General features: G+C 40.2%; 1 protein-coding gene across 3 annotated transcripts in view; it reads left to right on the top strand.

The window, feature by feature from the left end:
• Nucleotides 1-236: 236 nt before the first annotated feature.
• LOC133554890 (uncharacterized) overlaps nt 237-19,174 on the top strand; it is a 113,809-nt gene continuing 94,871 nt past the window's right edge. For all 3 annotated transcript variants that reach the window (XM_061904148.1, XM_061904150.1, XM_061904146.1), the window contains exon 1: nt 237-605. The gene's annotated coding sequence lies outside the window, so the exon portion shown is untranslated. The remainder of the gene's footprint in view (nt 606-19,174) is intronic.

Here is a 19,174-nt window from a genome sequence, read left to right as displayed (position 1 = left end):
AATTGAATGAAACAAATCATTTTTACGATGTTTTTATTTATATGTTGAGCACTTTGACTTGTCTTGCATAGAGGTTGTGCTGTGAAATAAACGTGCTTGATTGCCTTGCCTGAACAAATCTACATTCCTTGTAAAATTATTCTAAATATAATTATAAATATACTTCCAGAGAACAGTCGCGGTCAATTTGGACATCCTATACTCTGTCGTGTCTGCTCTTGTTTTGAAAGGTCGGACCGGCAGTGAAGGGCTGAGGTGGCTGATCGTAGTCACGTGGTGCTGCCTGCTTGATGGAGGCTGAGCAGGGAGGAAGGAGGCGAGCCCCTTTTCTCTTTACGCGTCAGCATCCCTTCAAATTGCTGCTGTCACTTTCCAGCTGCAGACACGGACGACTGTGACGCAAAAGATATTCTAAACAAATGTTGCTATTTTAATGTTAATATTTTAATCCCCCACCTGACGACGAGCATGTTTAACGGAGGGAGGCTGGAGCCTGGCCAGGAAGAATAGCCTAGCGATGTTCAAGGCATCTTGTCCCAGGAGTTGACATCCTCAAAGCTGGCTTCGAGACACAGAAATGCTCCTTTAAGACATCAGCAAGTCGAGTGAGTATACAATCTCTAATATATGTACATGCAAATGTCTAATTGTTGCTTGAACCATGATGTGTCCACCCACTTGACCAATCAATCCTCATGTTTGAAGTGCATCATATCCGATCGGTCGTCCATGTAATAAAGTTGCTTTGATCATTTGGAAATGGTGCACCCTTAACCCTCCCTCACGAGCACGCAATTAAAGCTCCAACCCGTGGGGTGCACGCGTGGAGATTTTGCATCATGCAGTGCATCGCATACAGCAAACTTTTGATCAAAGTCATTGTGCACTGCACACATTGTCAGCCTAATTAATACAACCTTAGTCAGGGGCTCTCCTATCACAGACACTTACCTCTGATCCGCTGATGACCCACAGGGTGTGGGTTGCCTAAAGATGAGAGAGAGGAACCAGTCACTGCAGGGTGGGTTCGCTATAGACCAGGGGTGTCAAACTCATTTTAGATCGGGGGCCACATGGAGAAAAATCTACTCTCAAATCACGGCACGATAACTTAAAAATAAAGACAACTTCAGATTGTTCTTTGTTTAAAAATAGAACAAAGACATTCTGAAAATGTACAAATAATAATGCTGTTTTTTTTACACTTACTTGGTGCGGTTAGTAGTATTAATTGATTGATTGATTGAAACTTTTATTATTAGATTACACAGTACACTATGTTGTTGTTTTTTTACACTTACTTGGTGCGGTTAGTAGTATTAATTGATTGATTTTGATTGAAACTTTTATTATTAGATTACACAGTACACTACATAATCCGTACAATTGACCACTAAATGGTAACACCCGAATAAGTTTTTCAACTTGTTTAAGTCGGGGTCCAAGTTAATCAAGTCATGGTTTTCTATGTTTAGTTGTCGTTATTTATATTTCCTGAATAAATTACGTGATAATGTTCATCAGTTAACTCATTGGAGTTCTTTTTCAATCTATCAAGATAAAAAATGTATATCAAAACCAAATAAAATGATGTTATTTATTAGGGCTGTGAATCTTTGGGTGTCCCACGATTCGATTCAATATCGATTCTTGGGGTCACGATTCGATAATATATCGATTTTTTTCGATTCGATTCGATTCAATTTGATTCTCGATTCAAAAACGATATTTTTCCTTTTCAAAACGATTCTGTATTCATTCAATACATAGGATTTCAGCATGTTCTACCCCAGTCTGCTGACATGCTAGCAGAGTAGTAGATTTTTTTAAAAAAGCTTTTATAATTGTAAAGGACAATGTTTTATCAACTGATTGCAATAATGTAAATTTGTTTTAACTGTTAAACGAACCAAAAATATGACTTATTTTATCTTTGTGAAAACATTGGACACAGTGTGTTGTCAAGCTTATGAGATGCGATGCAAGTGTAAGCCACTGTGACACTATTGTTCTTTTTTTTAATTTTTATAAATGTCTAATGATAATGTCAATGAGGGATTTTTAATCACTGGTATGCTGAAATTATAATTAATATTGATACTGTTGTTGATAATATTCATTTTTGTTTCATTAATTTTGGTTTGTTCTGTGTTGTGTTTGTCTCCTCTCAATTGCTCTGTTTATTGCAGTTCTCAGTGTTGCTGGGTCAGGTTTGGTTTTGGAATTGGATTGCATTGTTATGGTATTGCTGTGTAGTGGTTTGTTGGATTGATTTAAAAAAAACAAAAAACTATTTTTTTAAAAATGAGAATCGATTCTGAATCGCACAACGTAAACGATTCAATTCGTATTCGAATCAATTTTTTCCCACACTCCTATTATTTATGTAGTTTTCTCATTTTCCTTGACTGGTGCACTAACATCAAGTGTTTGTTTTTTTTGTTTGTTTTTTACATATGTAGCATCATCTACAAAGATACAAATAATTGCTATTGTGATATCTTGTGGACACATTTAGAAAAGCAGTTTCTTTCATTCACAAATTTCGGCTCGATTTTTTACTTAGCAAACTCATCCCGCGGGCCAGATAAAACCTGTTGGTGGGCCTGATCCGGCCCGCGGGCCGCACATTTGACACCCCTGCTATAGACCCTCAGTTTGTACACATCAGGAATGACATTTATACATGATGTAAAATCCGAAATTTACTACAGATGATAAACTATACATAAACATCAGGGCGGTTCAACTGGCGTCCCGGGTGCCATATCTGGCCCTGGAATGAAACCATACCAGCCCCCAGGATTAGTTCAAAACTTGGTTTCTACCGCTATACAAGACTCTGATTGCTAAAAATACTAAAGTGCTCCTCTTTTATAGAGGAAATTGGACCACTATAAATACATTGGCAGATTTGTGCATTGACATTTTAACCTTGCTAGCAAACATAAAACTCTGTGGACCAAACTTGCAATTAATTTAGACGTTCCTTAAGGCACCCCTTAAAGTCCTCTCTTTTTTGACAGTTAGCCATTTTTTTCAGAATGCGATTTTATGTAACCATGGTGTGAGTAGCTTGTTTACTTCAGATGCAGTCAGTAGTAATTTGTTCAAGTGCTTTAGTTATACTATTACTACTAGGTTCCATTTTTGGTCCTTTCTTTTTCATCATTTAAGCTTGTAAATTGTTGGCCCGCAAGGTCAGTTAAAAAAAAATTGTGAGACTCTCGCATTTTTGCAGAAAGTTCTTAAAAACATCAGGGCGCTCCTGTAAGTCTGACACAATAAATAGATTAATATCAATTGTCTACTCCGGAATACACAAAATAAGACTATAAAGCTAGAAGTCTGGCCCCCTGTTCTTAGTATTCTGGAAATGTGCACCCAACCCTCAAAAAGTAGTTGAATATCCCTGCTATACAGGAATCAATGAATGTATGTTCACCTATTTCACCTTATTACACACATTGTGTTGACCCAAGCAGGAGGGTCACCCCTGAGGCAGCCTCCCTGATGACCCATATCAAGAATTACAGCTAACGAGAAGACATTTCACATTCACCATAATGCTGCGGCCTTGCAGGGAATTCCGGGCAAGCGTGAAGCACACCCACACTTTGCATAGGTTAGTGCCCCCTATTCCTGCTTGTGGTACAAAATGTCAAGAATTCTCTCCCTTCCAGCTTTGCCTCGTCAGGCATCCTTAATATTCTCCCTGTGTGTTAGACATCAAAAAGGCCTGGGCAGAATCAGCCTTCTGTCGAGGGTGACAGAACAGTCAGAGAGTCCCCCATGGCAGAAAACAATTCCTACCGCTGTTGCACCCGAGGCGACAGTGACAGAAGTGCTCTTCTCCCCTCCCATGATTCCTTGTTGTGTTCATTTTACACATATAAACACACTCTATTTGGTTCGATTTGGACACCTGATGAGCACTGCGGATCTTTGGGTCATCTAATGGTCATACATACAAGTTGATGCTCTCTTACTGTAATACTATTTATGAGTGGTTGATCATACTTCAACATACATACTGTATGCAGTAGAACTTCCATATTCTTTCAAATTAATAACATCGATCTACAAAATTCACCTGACTTTTTTTACATATATTTTTCATCACATTCAGGCACCATAGTTCTTGTTTAGATAACTCTATACTTTCTAGCTCGACACCAGTAGAGGGCGGAAAAAGAAAATGTTAAAACTTAATTTTAAAATATAGCTCAGTAAGTGCCCTGTGATTGACTGGCCTCCCTTTCTCTCATAGCTCCAACTTCCTTCAGACCCTGACAAGGATAAGTACTGGTAGTTGAAAGTGAAAACTATTTGCAAACGACACATAAGTGTGAACTGTGTGAACTGTGTGCAAATCAGCGTAAAACGTTTGCATGTGCTTATTATATTTGTGTGTAATTATAGGTCAGCCAGGAATCTGTACTGCGGGGATATTTAAATTACTCCACGTTTATTCCTATTTTGTATATTCTGGAGAACAAGCATCCTCTACCGTAGACATTTTGTCAAGAGTTACAGGAGTGCTCTGCTGATTTTTAAGAACCTTCTACAGAAAAGCCAGTCAAAGATCATCTCTATGACAACCCTGTGGTGTTTTCAGGAATCTGCTGCAAAAGTCTCACAGATTTTTTTTAACTGAACTCAAGGGCTACCAGTTGAACAGCCCAAATGATGAAAAAGAGAGGACCTAAAATGGAACCTTGAGGAACACTACTACTGTAACTAAAGAGGTTGAAAAAATGACTGTCTGAGGTAAACGAGGTACAGCAACGCTTTTGTTACCATACTTGCCAACCCTCACGGATTTTCCGGGAGACTCCCAAAATTCAGCGCCTCTCCCTAAAACCTCCCGGAAGAAATTTTCTCTCGAAAATCTCCCGAAATTCAGCGGAGCTGGAATCCACGCCACCTCAAGCTCCATGCGGACCTGAGTAGGGACAGCCTGTTTTCACGCCCGCTTTCCCACTATATAAAGAGCTTGCCTGCCCAATCACGTTTCAACATGTAAGGATTTTAATAAAAAAACTGCACACACAAGGAGACGAAGCAGAAGAACGAGGAAGTTACAGCTATGGCGACTCTGTCTGTAATAGAGTGATTCTCTGTTGTCTGTCGCCATCTCCTAGTGAATGTTGGCTATAGCGTTATGGGGTCGCTTTTTGATTGGCCAACGATTTATGTGGTGTTGCGCACCTGACGGCAAGTGACTCTTGCCAGTACGCAAATGGCAGAACAAAGGTTACTCAAATAGTGAAAGGTATGTGTTGTTGGTTTTATTTTAGTAACCAGCAAGCACAGTACAGTTAGTAGAACAACTGTGTTTTTATTACTGTGTATTTGATAGGTGCCGTCTGAAATTCAACTATTTGTTTTATTTCTATATATAATAACATAAATATATAGCTAGAATTCTCTGAAAGTCAAGTATTTCATACATATATATGAAATACTCGATTTGGTGACTTATACTCCCCTCTTAACCACGCTCCCTGCCCCAACCACGCACCCAACCACCCTTCACCTCCCGAAATCGGAGGTCTCAAGGTTGGCAAGTATGTTTGTTACTCAAATCACATTACTGAAGAAATGCATAAATGCCATAAAGATGGAGACTTCTTCTTCATTGTGTCCGGCCATCTTAATAACAAGTCTCTCCAGTGGTTGGCGTTGGCGATGTGCAGCTGAGCTTGGTTCGGCCAGGTCATCTTCAGTAAACTGGGGGGCTTGGCTGCAACTCATGAGGTGTTTCATGTTCTAGAGCTCTCCACATGTACATGAATCTGATATTGCCAGTTTCCATCTCTTCATGGAGGCTCTCTGGAGCACAGGCAGTCTAGGGTTTTCCAGATAGCATAAGGTTGATCAAGGCCGGTAGTGAGGCATTCATCCCTTTTCTGTCTCTCCATTGAGTTATCTGGCTGCCGAGGCTGCTCCATCGCTTCTGACATTCAGTGGTCCTGGCAGCAGTTTGGGTGATCTCCAGAGCTTTAGTGTTGTTCAGGATGCTTTTTTTTGGAAGAGAAAGGTTTCTGGGTGGCTCATGAGTGCTCATAAAGTAGGTGCCAGTTGTCTTCAGCTCAGCCTGTGTAGTAACTAGGTCTGGGCGATATGGAAGAAAATTGATATTCCGGTATTTATAGGCCAAATGTCGATATACAATATATTGTATATTGTATTGATTTGTATTTTAAACAAAACATGCAAATAGTTTAGTTTAAACTCAGCACCAGATAACTGTTACAACCAGTGCTTTACTTTAAAAAAATGACATTTCATATGCATTTGAGAGCAGTTCCATGACATCAGCAAGGGTGTCAGCTGAGCTATATTTGTTAGCTTTAGCAGTTAGCAGCGGCAATTTATCAGCTCTGACGACTGTTCTGTTGAAACTTTTCACCAGATTGTGGTTAATAAAGAGGAGGAGCCGCCACCCACTCCCGCCAGCTGCCGGATTTATGGCGCGGGCAGGCGAATGTGGCAGGTTTTTGTGTCGCAATGCCTGCCGGGCCCCCCGGTGGCGGCGCACTTTACCACGGCAGGGCTCCTTGGCTGACACCTAGACTTACATTTGGTACGGACCAGGGAAATCCATATGCGTGAAAGCTTTCACACAATTAAAATAAAGCTTCGCGGAGGCCTGCCGCAGGTGTTGACACAATGTGGTTTTCTGTCCAGTGCGCTGAATGTCGATTGAAGAAATTCACTGACGTGCAGGTAAACAACAATATATTATACCGGTATAGCGGTATTGGCCCTGCGATGAGGTGGCGACTTGTCCAGAGTGTACACTGCCTTCTCCCCGAATGCAGCTTAGATAAGCTCCAGCACCCCCCGCGACCCTGAAAGGGACAAGCGGTAGAAAATGGATGGATGGATGGCTGGATGGATGGTATAGCGGTATTAAATCAAATACATACCTCTTTCTAAAATATACAGATATAACTCGTAATACCGGTAACTGCCCAGCCCTAGTAATAACTTTTCTGCGGATGTTGGGTGAGGACTTGAGGAACGCCTCGGTCACAATGAAATGATCTACCAATGAGTGGTCCAAGTTGCTTTATACAACAGGCGCACTTCAGTGTTTTGGAGAATTTGCTGCAAAAATGTTTTTCTCCTGAGTTTTGAACTGAACCCGGAGACCGGTAAGGTTTCATTTCCATACCAGATTTAGCCCCGTCCGCCTGTTGAACATACCTATTCAATTGCATTGCCTCACACAGACTACCCAGCTAAGCCCGGAGCTAGGGCTGGGCAATATGGCCTTTTATTAATATCTAGAGATATATTTTTTTCATACAGTGTTGATCTGGAAATGGTTGCTTGGGCATTTTGTGGGTGTGTCCCCGAAGGGAATTGTTGACATGCGGAGTTTCAATCACTCTTCCTTCAGTAGCGGGTGACTTTTCATGCGATGCGACAAATTAGCTGTGGTGCTACTTTTTGTAGCAAAGCTTTTGCCGCATACTTGACATATTACGCTTGTCTGTTCAACATCTTCCTGCTTAAAGCCAAACTATCGCCAGACGATGGACCCCTTGCTGTTTTTCTTAGGAATTAATTATTCTTCCTTCACCTGTTACCAGATTCGCACCTTCTTTCTCTCGTATTACCACTCGCATAAACACCGCTAGCATCACAGCTAACTTTACCCATGCCTCTACCTCTCTGCTTCGCGAGGGCCTATGACGTTGCATGCGCGACAGTATGTGACGTATGTAAGAAGGTGCGCTTGCTTTACATCTCTGTGAGAAAGAGGGACAAGAAAGAGTGAGAAGAGCTTCTAGTGTAATGCCCGCAGCCAAAAGCAACTGCGTGAGAACGTATACTCGAATATCACGATATAGTCATTTTCTATATCGCACAGACACAAATCCGCAATGTATTGAGTATATACAATAAATCACCCAACCCTACCCTTAGCACTATATTGTAGACCAACAGGGTCATGGCACAAGAAGCATGTCTACATGAAATGCTTTCATTTATTTATGCTGTGCAAAGGCCTAAGAGGCAAACCTGGGGCCAAGTGTAGGAATATGTGTTATCTTTTATTGTATTTTATTTATTCTATTTTATATAAAAGTAGACTTTTATGACTTGGAATAAAGTTAATGTTTGCTGCAACAACAAAATAACGGTATGTGTCCTATATAAAATATTTACATGTAGAATCCACCTTGAACCTTAAAGGGGAACTGCACTTTTTTTTGCAATCAGGTGATCGGTGCAATCGATGCCGAGTCAAAAGTCATGTTGATCATCCCTTGGCTGTTATCCAGGCTATACATTGTCTTTTTATTAGCTCTCTAACCCCACTTCCTTAGCTTTGCTTTTGCACTGAAAATGAGACAAATCTCATCAAATCTTTTTTTTTTTGTCGTGAGTTGATCATGACAACCATTGTGGCAGTTTTTGATGCTGCACGTTCCAACATTCGCACAGTGAAGAAAAAAAAAAACAGGACAGGGTCTTTCATTTAACCCAATGTAAATATGCTATTTCGATCCAGTGAGACTCATGATGCATTACGTTTTTATAATAATAATAATAATGGATTAGATTAATATCACGCTTTTCTATTGTTAGATACTCAAAGCGCTCACAGAGAAGTGGGAACCCATCATTCATTCACACCTGGTGGTGGTAAGCTACATCTGTAGCCACAGCTGCCCTGGGGTAGACTGACGGAAGCGTGGCTGCCAGTTTGCGCCTACGGCCCCTCCGACCACAACCAATAGTTCATTCATCATTCATTTCACCAGTGTGAGCGGCACCGGGGGCAAGAGTGAAGTGTCCTGCCCAAGGACACAACGGCAGCGATTTGGATGTCAATAGGTGGGAAGCGAACCTGCAACCCTCAGGTTTCTGGCACGGCCGCTCTACCAACTACGCCATGCCGCCCCTTTTTTTTCGACACACTTGTAAGCTCTGTATCGCTAATACTTGTTTAATAGTCAGGTCACAAGAGATAAATGGAGTATTGCTTGCGGTTTAGGGATATGTTTTTAGTGGGCTTTATGTGTGGAATAGAGTACTCCCATTAGCTGCATTGTTCGCCTCGTATTTGCCATATTTTACGAATTAGAATGCATGAAAAAATAAAGACTTATGTGTTCTTGTCTTACATAGGGATTGTGAATGATCTGCAACTTAAAAAAAATGGGCATTACTCTTTTAACATTGGAATACTTCAAATGTGTTCAGTATACACTGATTTAACTACAAACATGTTACTTAGAGATGTAACTGTTCATCATAACCACAGTTTGGTACGTAGCTCAGTTTTAAGGTCAATGTTGGCTTCATTTTAGGCACATTAAAATGAAGAACATAAAACTGCCTTTAGAGGTATTTTAGTTTCTGTGTAAAGAGCTTTAATGAGTTCCTAAATCCAACATGAAACACTGCAAACTGTTGGCATTTCATTATCTAATATAATTTTCAAATAAAATTATTGATACAGTATAGCAACAAAGCAAAGAGAAAAATGAAGGATCCAGATGGCCACTTTGATACATTTCTTTTAATTAAAGATGCTAGAAACAATTCAATGTTGGTCAAGACATCTTATCTTTGTGTTAGAGATAACAAAGTAAATACATCTCATTAGTAATTAATACATTTTATTTTTTAAAATATTTTTAATAAGAGGGCAGCACGGTGGACCAGGGGTTAGTGCATGTGTCTCACAATACGAAGGTCCTGAGTTCAATCCCAGGCTCGGGATCTTTCTGTGTGGCGTTTGCATGTTCTCCCTGTGACTTGCTGTGTTCCCTCCAGGTACTCCGGCTTCCTCCCACCTCCAAAGACATGCACCTGGGGATAGGTTGATTGGCAACACTAAAATTGTGAATGTGAGTGTGAATGTTGTCTGTCTATCTGTGTTGGCCCACCTTCCGCCCGAATGCAGCTGAGATAGGCTCCAGCACCCCCCACGATCCTGAAAGGGACAAGCGGTAGAAAATAGATGGATGAATGGATTTTTTAATATGCCTAAGGTCAAAACAAGTCACAGCTTGTAAATGGCAGCACTTAGCAATTATTTTTGGTAAAGATCAACGAAGCAGACAACTGCAGCGATTTACGTTTGAACATTAAAGTATATTTACACCCCTACCACTATACAGTGAGAATATAATTGCATCCTCCATTAGGTCACATTATTCCGCTTGCTATGACAATTCTGAATTCGGAATAGTTATAGAGATATTTATTTTCTCTGCCTGTAATTCTCTTTATTGGGTTCATATTGGGATTTTTTTTCTAGATTTCAATGCCTTTTTTGGTCTACATAACATGTAAAGATGGTTATTTTTTAAAATTGTGCATACATTTTCAAACCGCTTTCTGACCATCTCTTCAGGAAGCGCCATTTTGTAGAATGTCTTATTTACATGCCTCAACTTCGACTTATTCTGCTACCCGTCATCCATGCTGTAGTTTTAAGCGCCTCCATATGGAGTCTACTGCCGAAAACAAGTTAGAACTGTACGCTTCTTTGTATCAGAAATGGCAACGACGGAGGATGCATGTGCCTGTATGAGCCAGTCTGCCCAACAAAAAGATAGACAAAAAGAAGGACCTTATTGAATACAACGTTGTACTACAATGGCTGACCCTGGCAAAGCTCTTTAGGTAAATGTCTACAAGGGCTGGGCAATCTGGCTGAAAACTACATCACGATATACGTTTTTTATAATGATCGATATTGGTAATTATTGATACTTTCTATGACTTATTTAAGCCTGCCAATAAATACAGTAAAACAATTTCCAATTTACCAAGGGTGCTTTTTTGCAGCGGAGAAGGTGTCCTGTAGCCAGGTAGGATAAGTGCGGCTTAACAGTGTTTCTCAAAAATGTTCTGTTATGCCCCTCTTTAGAAGAAGAAAATATTTTGTGCCCCCTTTAGGCTGCTCTACTGTACAGTAATAACTTACTGTTTGCTGGGTTCCCAAAGCACGAGTGACTTGATGAACCAAATCTTCATTCACAATTTCTGGTTTCTTTTGACCAAAAAAATATAAATATGTATCTAACACTTTATCAAACAAATTGTATATTGATATCGGGTATGTGTCTATCGTGATATGCTGTATATTGATATCGTATTATCGGCCCAGCCCTAATGTCCACCATGTATGGAGATGTCTGCTGTTGTCACCAATTAGAAAAACGTCACAAATTGGGTAAATTTCTAACAGCTTGTTCGGAGGAAGTTGGTGAGGCAAGTAACGAAGAAGGCGAGATTGTTTTAAAAATTATTACTTTTATTATTATTCTATAATTTTTATTTTTAAATAAAAAGGGCAATAGACAAAAGGGCTACCTAAAAATGTATATGCTATTGCACAGTGCGATGACAGAAATGCAAACATTAGTGAAAAAATAAGATGATGCACAAAGTCACAATGTGAGATGTCTTTGCCAAATAAAACATTATTACATCCATTTATTATGTGCGTCTTTGAGAGATGGATGGATATGAGGTCCCTCGGTGCACGGTTGTTGTTATGGTAGTCTGTACTTTAGGCACCCTCGCTTTTGTAGCTGTTCATCAAGGCTCTTTGCGTCTGTAGCGGGTGGCCTGCTGTGTGAGTAACCATAGCTCTGAGGAAAGAAGGAAAGTGTTTTAATGCCTGTCGCCGCAATAATTTCTTTGGATGTGCACACCAACGCAGCTTTGCCGTGCAGAGTCCTGGGAACATTTCCGGGTTTGCGGGAATGAGCGGGACATTGCCTAATGGACAGCGAGGCTTGCGGGCATTTTCCGGGACGTTTTCCGGGGCTAAAATGTGGGTCACTCTACGGGAGAGAAGATCACCAATGTAATAAATAAGGAATTAAATGTTCTTTATATTTTCGGGAGCTACAGGAGTCCACTTTCTTTCAGTTGCCCAGTGGTGGTTGGCTGACTGTTGTTTGTGAAAGTACTTGAATTGACATGCAGTGCAGCCTGCTTTTTAAATGTTAATATTGCAGATGATTATCCTCATTTAATCCGTAGCGGCCAAAATCGTGATCACGATTTAAATTTGATTAATTGTCCAGCCCTACCGCAATGCCTCCACGGTTTAATTTCAAACATTCGAGACTTATGCAGATCCCAAATACTGTATTTTTCGGACCATAGGGTGCACTGAATTACAAGTCTATTTTTATACAAAAGGTTGCACCGGGTGGGCTTCACGGTGGAAGAGGGGTTAGTGCGTCTGCCTCACAATACGAAGGTCCTGCAGTCCTGGGTTCAAATCCAGGCTCGGGATCTTTCTGTGTGGAGTTTGCATGTTCTCCCCGTGAATGCGTGGGTTCCCTCCGGGTAATCCCACTTCCAAAGACATGCACCTGGGGATAGGTTGATTGGCAACACTAAATTGGCCCTAGTGTGTGAATGTGAGTGTGAATGTTGTCTGTCTATCTGTGTTGGCCCTGTGATGAGGTGGCGACTTGTCCAGGGTGTACCCCGCCTTCCGCCCGATTGTAACTGAGATAGGCGCCAGCGCCCCCCGCAACCCCGAAAGGGAATAAGCGGTAGATAATGGATGGATGGATGGAGGTTGCACCGGGTTATAAGGTGCAATAAAGGGGTCGTATTATTATGGTTTTTTTTCTACATTTAAAAAACTGCCTTTGGGTCTACATAACATGTAATGGTGGTTCTTTGGTCAAATGTTGAAAAGATTATGTTTAACAGACCATCTTCTATCCACTTTCTCTCTGTCTTTTCAGGATGTGCCATTATGTGGGGGGTCTATTTTATATGCCTCCACTTCGACTGCATCTTCTCCCCGTCATATTTGTTGTACAGGTAATTTTTAGAACTTCCATAGCGAGTAACAGATATAAGTTACAACTATACACTACTTTGTAGGGCTGGGCGATATACGCGATATATCGCGGGTTTGTCTCTGTGTGATATAGAAAATGACTATATTGTTATGATCTGCTGCCATATTATGTTTTGGTTTTGAGTCTTTTTGTACTTTGTTCTGCTAATGTTTGCCTTAGTTCCTGGTTGCATTTCCTTGTTTGATCTTGTCACCATAGTTACTTATTAGTTTCACCTGCCACTTGTTTTCGGACGCACACCTGTTTTTGTAATTACTGACCTGATTTAAGCCTGCCTCCTTTGTTCATTCTAACTCGCTTCTTAGTTTGTGTTACACGCAACAATTGACAACTCTGATTCCATTTCTGTACTTGCTAGTCTCCGCGCTAATCCTTTGTTAGTTCTCTAGCCCGGTGGTCCCCAACCACCGGGCCGCGGCCCGGATCGGGCCGCAGAATAATTTTTTATTCATTTTTATTGAAAAAAAATAAATAAAATAAATAAAAATTATATATATATATATACATTTTTTTTTTTGTCTTCTTTTTTCTTTTTATTAAATCAACATAAAAAACACAATATACACTTACAATTAGTGCACTGACCACAAAAACCTCCCGTTTTCATGACAAAAACGTCCCTTTTTCATGACATAGAAAAAAAAAAAAAAAAGGACTCCCCCCCACCACCCGGGCCGCGGGACAAATTATTAAGCGTTGACCGGTCCGCGGATACAAAAAGGTTGGGGACCACTGCTCTAGCCCACATGCTAGCGCTTTAGGTTCTTTCTAACTCCCATGTTAGTTCTACTCGTTTTGCCTTTTGTGTCTTGTGCAAGTTTTTGTGTTTCATAGTCTCTTTTATTTGTTAAATAAATCAGTTGTTTTTACCCTCACGCTGTGTTCGAGCCCGACAGCATCATTGATAGAACGAACCCGCATCCCTATGCCACGCAATCGTCACATATATCGTAATATTCGAGTAGACGTTCTCACGCAGTTGTTTTTAGCTGCGGGCATTACAATACAGACTTTCCTCGCTCTTTCCTGTGTCTCCTTCTCACAGACAAGCAGGCGCACATTCTTACACACGTCACATACTTTCACGTCATACGTCACATACGTATACGCCCTTGCCCAGCAGAGAAGTAGCAGCGTGGCTAACGTTAGCTCTGATGCTAGCCGGTTGTTGCGAGAGAAAGAAGGTGCGAATCTCGTAATAAATGAAGGAAGAATTAATTCCAAAGAAAAACAGCACGGGATCCATTGTCTGGCGGTGGTTCGGCTTCAAATGGGAATAGGTTGAATAGACAACTTTAATTTGTCATGTGTGGGGCACTAGCGTTGCTACCAAAAGTAGCATTACTGCTAATATTTAGCATCATTTGAAAAGTCACCTGCTAATAACTTTAATAAATACAGTTTTGGTAAATTGAAATTAGTTGTGATTTCCTTCTCTGCATGAAAGTTAAAAAGTAGCATACATTAGTGCAGTATTAACAAGAATGTTTTAATGTAGACACATAGAATCACCATACTGCTGTGATTATATGTATCCAGTTTTCATTCAAAGCTAAGGCAAAATACCGAGAAATATATCGTATATCGCGATATGGCCTAAAAATATCGCGGTATTAAAAATATGCAATATCACCCAGCCCTACTACTTTGTATTAGAATTAGAAACAGAGAAGGGGATAGGAACTTATTTTGTTAACGGCGCGGGCTACAATGGCGGATGCGCGCACATTTTCGGGACTTAAGCAGATCCTAAATACACAACAGCAGGTACCAATAGGTAAAAAAAAGATAGGTCGAAACAAAACGCCACAAAATATGTCTCTCAAAAGGGGGCCTTTTTGGGTCTCAATACACACACTATAATAATACCTGTATGTCGAATTGTTTTGTTATACCTTCCCTGGTGTATTATTTATGTAGCCTTTGCAACTGGAGTTGCTCCAGTTTTCCCTTGGGAAGGGGGTTTGTAGGTTTTTAACACATTCATGTGCCTATAGTTTTTCAACGTTTTATGTGCTTATGTTCAAAGGACTGGTGAGCTAAGATGTTTTTTTATTTTTACTGTAGATTATATACTTCCTGAGTGTGGTCCCATAGTTCACAATTCCAGTAAAGCCCTGAGACTTTATGATGAGCAATTAGCACTTTCAGTTTGGCAGTTTTTTTTTTAGTTTACATTCACTTATTTTGAATGATTTAAATATGTTTGCTTATCTAAATAGGGCAACAGTGCCTTCCAGTCACTGCACAGCAGAGCAGCCTAATTATACTGTTTTATTTTATTTTTTGCTGGGTTTGTCGCTTCTTTTGTGTAGGAATATGAAAACAAAGAACACTTTAGTCTGTCAACAGTAAAGTACACCTGCACAAGCTCATACAAAATTGTATGAGCAGAAATACAAAGAAAAGCACTCGGGGAACTCATACCATTGCCAGGCCTTCTTTACCAATAGTAAAGAATCATTCTTTAAATAATTCCAAAATCCAGACGGTAACGTAAACAACCCAAGATGAATTTCTGTTTTGTAACAGACAATAAAGGTTGTATTTATCTATCTTATCAAACATAATCAAGTAATCCTTATCTTATTTCTGATGTTTAATCAGAATCCGCCCATAACTTTTTAATCTATCTTCCTAACTAACTAACAAACAGACAAACCGGAAGTGTTCCTTATCCCATCTCTGACATCTTCTGAAAGTTGTAGTCATTATGTTGCTAACTAACTGACAGATAAACAGACAAACCTTGGTGATTATCTTTATACACTCATGACAGAGTTAAAAATGTTCGGTTGGGCACAGTATTAATTTACCATTAATTTATTATTCTAATTGTAGTTTGCTGTGGGTAAAATAAAAATATGCATTTCTTATATTAAGTTAGCATTTATTTGACCTAAATTATAACAAGGACAAGGCGATTATGTTACCGTGATTGATGATCATGAGTTATTTGAGTTCGATTGCGTGAGCATGTTTGCCTTGATCAAACTTGGCGGAAATATCTGTTAAAAGATACCGCAGTATTAACAATAGGGATGCAACGTGCACTTTATAATTCCTGAACGAAACATTCACCTTTATTCACCGTGATCCTGTGTGTATCTGTGAATGTGTGTAAGAATTTGTGAATTTGTGTGTGTGCTTGTGTACATGTGCGTGTTTGTGTGAATGAGTTTGTGTCCGTGTTTGTGCGCAACCATCGCTGTCCACAAGTCAGGCTCGTCAGAACACAATTAATGTTCAATCACCTTTGTGCTTTTTCCGCTTTACACAGCTGGAAGTGGAGCCCAGAATTAAATTAAGAAATATGGTTAACACTAGCATAAAAGTTGAAACACACCATTTACATGGAGCAGCAATTTCAGTGACAGACTTAGGTCTCACTGCATACTTGCCAAACTTGACACCTCCAATTTCGGGAGGTGGGGGGTGGGGCGGAGGCGTGGTTGGGGGCGTGGTTGGGGCGGGGGGCGTGGTCAAGAGGGGAGGAGTATAATTCACCAACTCGTGTATTGCATATATATATATATATATATATATATATATATATATATATATATATATATATATATATATATATATATACATATATATATATATATAAAATAAATAATTGAATTTCCGAAGGCACTTATCAAATACACAGTAATAAAAACACAGTTGTTCTACTAACTGTACTGTGCTTCCTGGTTACTAAAAAAACAACAACAACACTTACCTTTCACTACTGGGACGGCGTGGCGCAGTGGGGATAGTGGCCGTGCGCAACCCGAGCGTCCCTGGTTCAATTCCCACCTAGTACCAACCTCGTCACGTCCGTTGTGTCCTGAGCAAGACACTTCACCCTTGCTCCTGATGGGTGCTGGTTGGCGCCTTGCATGGCAGCTCCCTCCATCAGTGTGTGAATGTGTGTGTGAATGGGTAAATGTGGAAGTAGTGTCAAAGCGCTTTGAGTACCTTGAAGGTAGAAAAGCGCTATACAAGTACAACCCATTTACCATTTACTATTTGAGTAACCTTTGTTCTGCCATTTGCGTATTGGCGAGTGATCTCCGGATACGGGAACATATCCTTCACGGATTTGTTGTAGACATACGCAAATGAGAACGGGATGTTGCGTCCAGCTATCAGCATAGCCATCTTTGTCTCAGCATAAGTTACACCATCGGGTCTTCATTTTGCAAGGTAGCCCATAATACTGGGTTGTGAACGATGCTGCGCTGCGGACGCTTTGTGCTTCGCTGACCGTTCATGACTGAGTATATCCGTTCTGTTGCCGTGTTCAACAGAGAAGTCTGTTCTACAATATTTACAGGCAACATACCCCTTCCCCTTCGAACTCTTCTGGGTAAACTGAAATTCTTGTTTCCAATCGTTCTGGAACTTGCAAGCGTATTTCTTCATTTTGCTCGTCGACGGTGTAATATAATGGGTTGGAGTCAATAACCAGGTGACGTGATGAAGTTACGTCTCTACTGTGGGCTTCAGAACAGACTCCTTAATGCATGTTCCTTGACTGAACTTAAATTTAGAATACATGTGTAATATATTTACATTCTATTTAATTTTATGTACAGTAGATGGCAGTATTGTCCTGTTTAAGAGGGTCACAACATTGCTGAGTCAGGTTCTCATGGAGCTGGAGGGGGCGTGGCCTCCAGCTCCGCCTGAATTTCGGGAGATTTTCGGGAGAAAATTTGTCCCGGGAGGTTTTCAGGAGAGACGCTGAATTTAGGGAGTCTCCTGGAAAATCCGGTAGGGTTGGCAATTATGTCACACTGTCTGCTGAAGCTCACCTTTCGGTGGAGGTGGTAACCCTGTCCTCAAAGCGGACTCTCAGGCAGGCCCTCACAGAATGTCTTTGTGACTGAATTACACTATTGGTCCCAACTGGGAGAATAAACCCCCCAAAAATGATAAATACATTTTTTTGAATCGGACTATTTATTTATGTGTTTGCGCTGATTAAACTCATCTGATATAATATGTACTAAAAACACCGCCGATACTTTTTGTTTAAATAATTTTTGTGTTTGTAGATAAAACATTTTGTTCCTGAAGTTATCATTGAACGTGTTTTATGTGTTTGTACACATTACTTTACAGTACCTCAAATTCAAACTGCACTTTAACGTACCTTAATTAAATACAAGCTACAGTATTTGAAGTTTTATAAAACTCCACAATCTGGCTCACCTCTTGCCGTTTGCCAAACAACTGGTGAGAAACACTGATGTATACCAGTAATTAAAAAAATACAAATAATAATTTACCATCTGAAGGTGTTTTTTTTGGGGAAAAAAAAAATCTTATAGTATTCAGTACACGACTTGTTTACTGCAGATTGAAGTTTGGGATGACAAGCCAAATAACAAAATAACTTTGAGAGGAACAAAAGTTGTTCTCTTTACCCCCAAAACTATGGCCCTTAAACAGGTTTACTTGTACTGTTGCACCATCTACTGTAGATACAAACACAATGACTGCTGCATATATTGTTACCTCAATCAAACATGGCAGAAATGTCTGTCACAAAATGCTGCATTTTTAATGGTGCAATTGATATAGCACTTTACTATACCTGGAATAATATCCATAGCACTTTACAATTATACATCACATTCACCCATTCACACACACATTCACACAATGATGGCTGAAACTGCCATGCACGGCGCTAACTAAGATCCATCAGGAGTAATGGTAAAGTGTCTTCCCCAAGGATGTAAAACGGCCATGACTTGGCTACGATAGCGGAAGCTGGAATAGAACCTAGAACCGTCAAGTTGCTGGCACGGCTGCTTTTCCATTGGAGCCACAAATCAGTGAACAGCAGCGATGCTAAGGTACTAGATACAGTCCTGAATGGGACAATCCGCCTTAAAAAAAACAAAATACAATTTGTGATAATAATCGTGATCGGATGATGTGATAGAATTAATTATGCTAAGTTTTTTTCCATATCAGTCAGTCAGTGACGGGCAGTAATAAGCTGCATGTAGCTAAACTACATTTTCAAGTAGCTTGCTGGTAGCTTAGCTACTTTTTGTAACGAGTAGCTTCTCCTGTAGCTGAGCTACTTTAAGACCCATATAGCGAGGTAGCTTACATAAAAGCCACACACTACAAAAAGGGAAAATAAAGTGCGAATTTAGGCAAAAAAAATGGAAAAAATACATTGACCTCAATTCATGATGATTGGTTGGTGTTGGTATAATGAGTCACAGTTGGCTCAGGTCAGGGTGAAGAAACCTTACGGACTGGCCAATCAGAGGCAAGATAAGGCGAGTCATCAAAAC

The sequence above is a fragment of the Nerophis ophidion genome, linkage group LG06 (assembly GCF_033978795.1).
Source record: "Nerophis ophidion isolate RoL-2023_Sa linkage group LG06, RoL_Noph_v1.0, whole genome shotgun sequence".
NCBI lineage: Eukaryota > Metazoa > Chordata > Actinopteri > Syngnathiformes > Syngnathidae > Nerophis > Nerophis ophidion.
The sequence above is the reverse complement of the archived record's forward strand: the minus strand, read 5'-3'. Positions and strand labels throughout refer to the sequence as shown.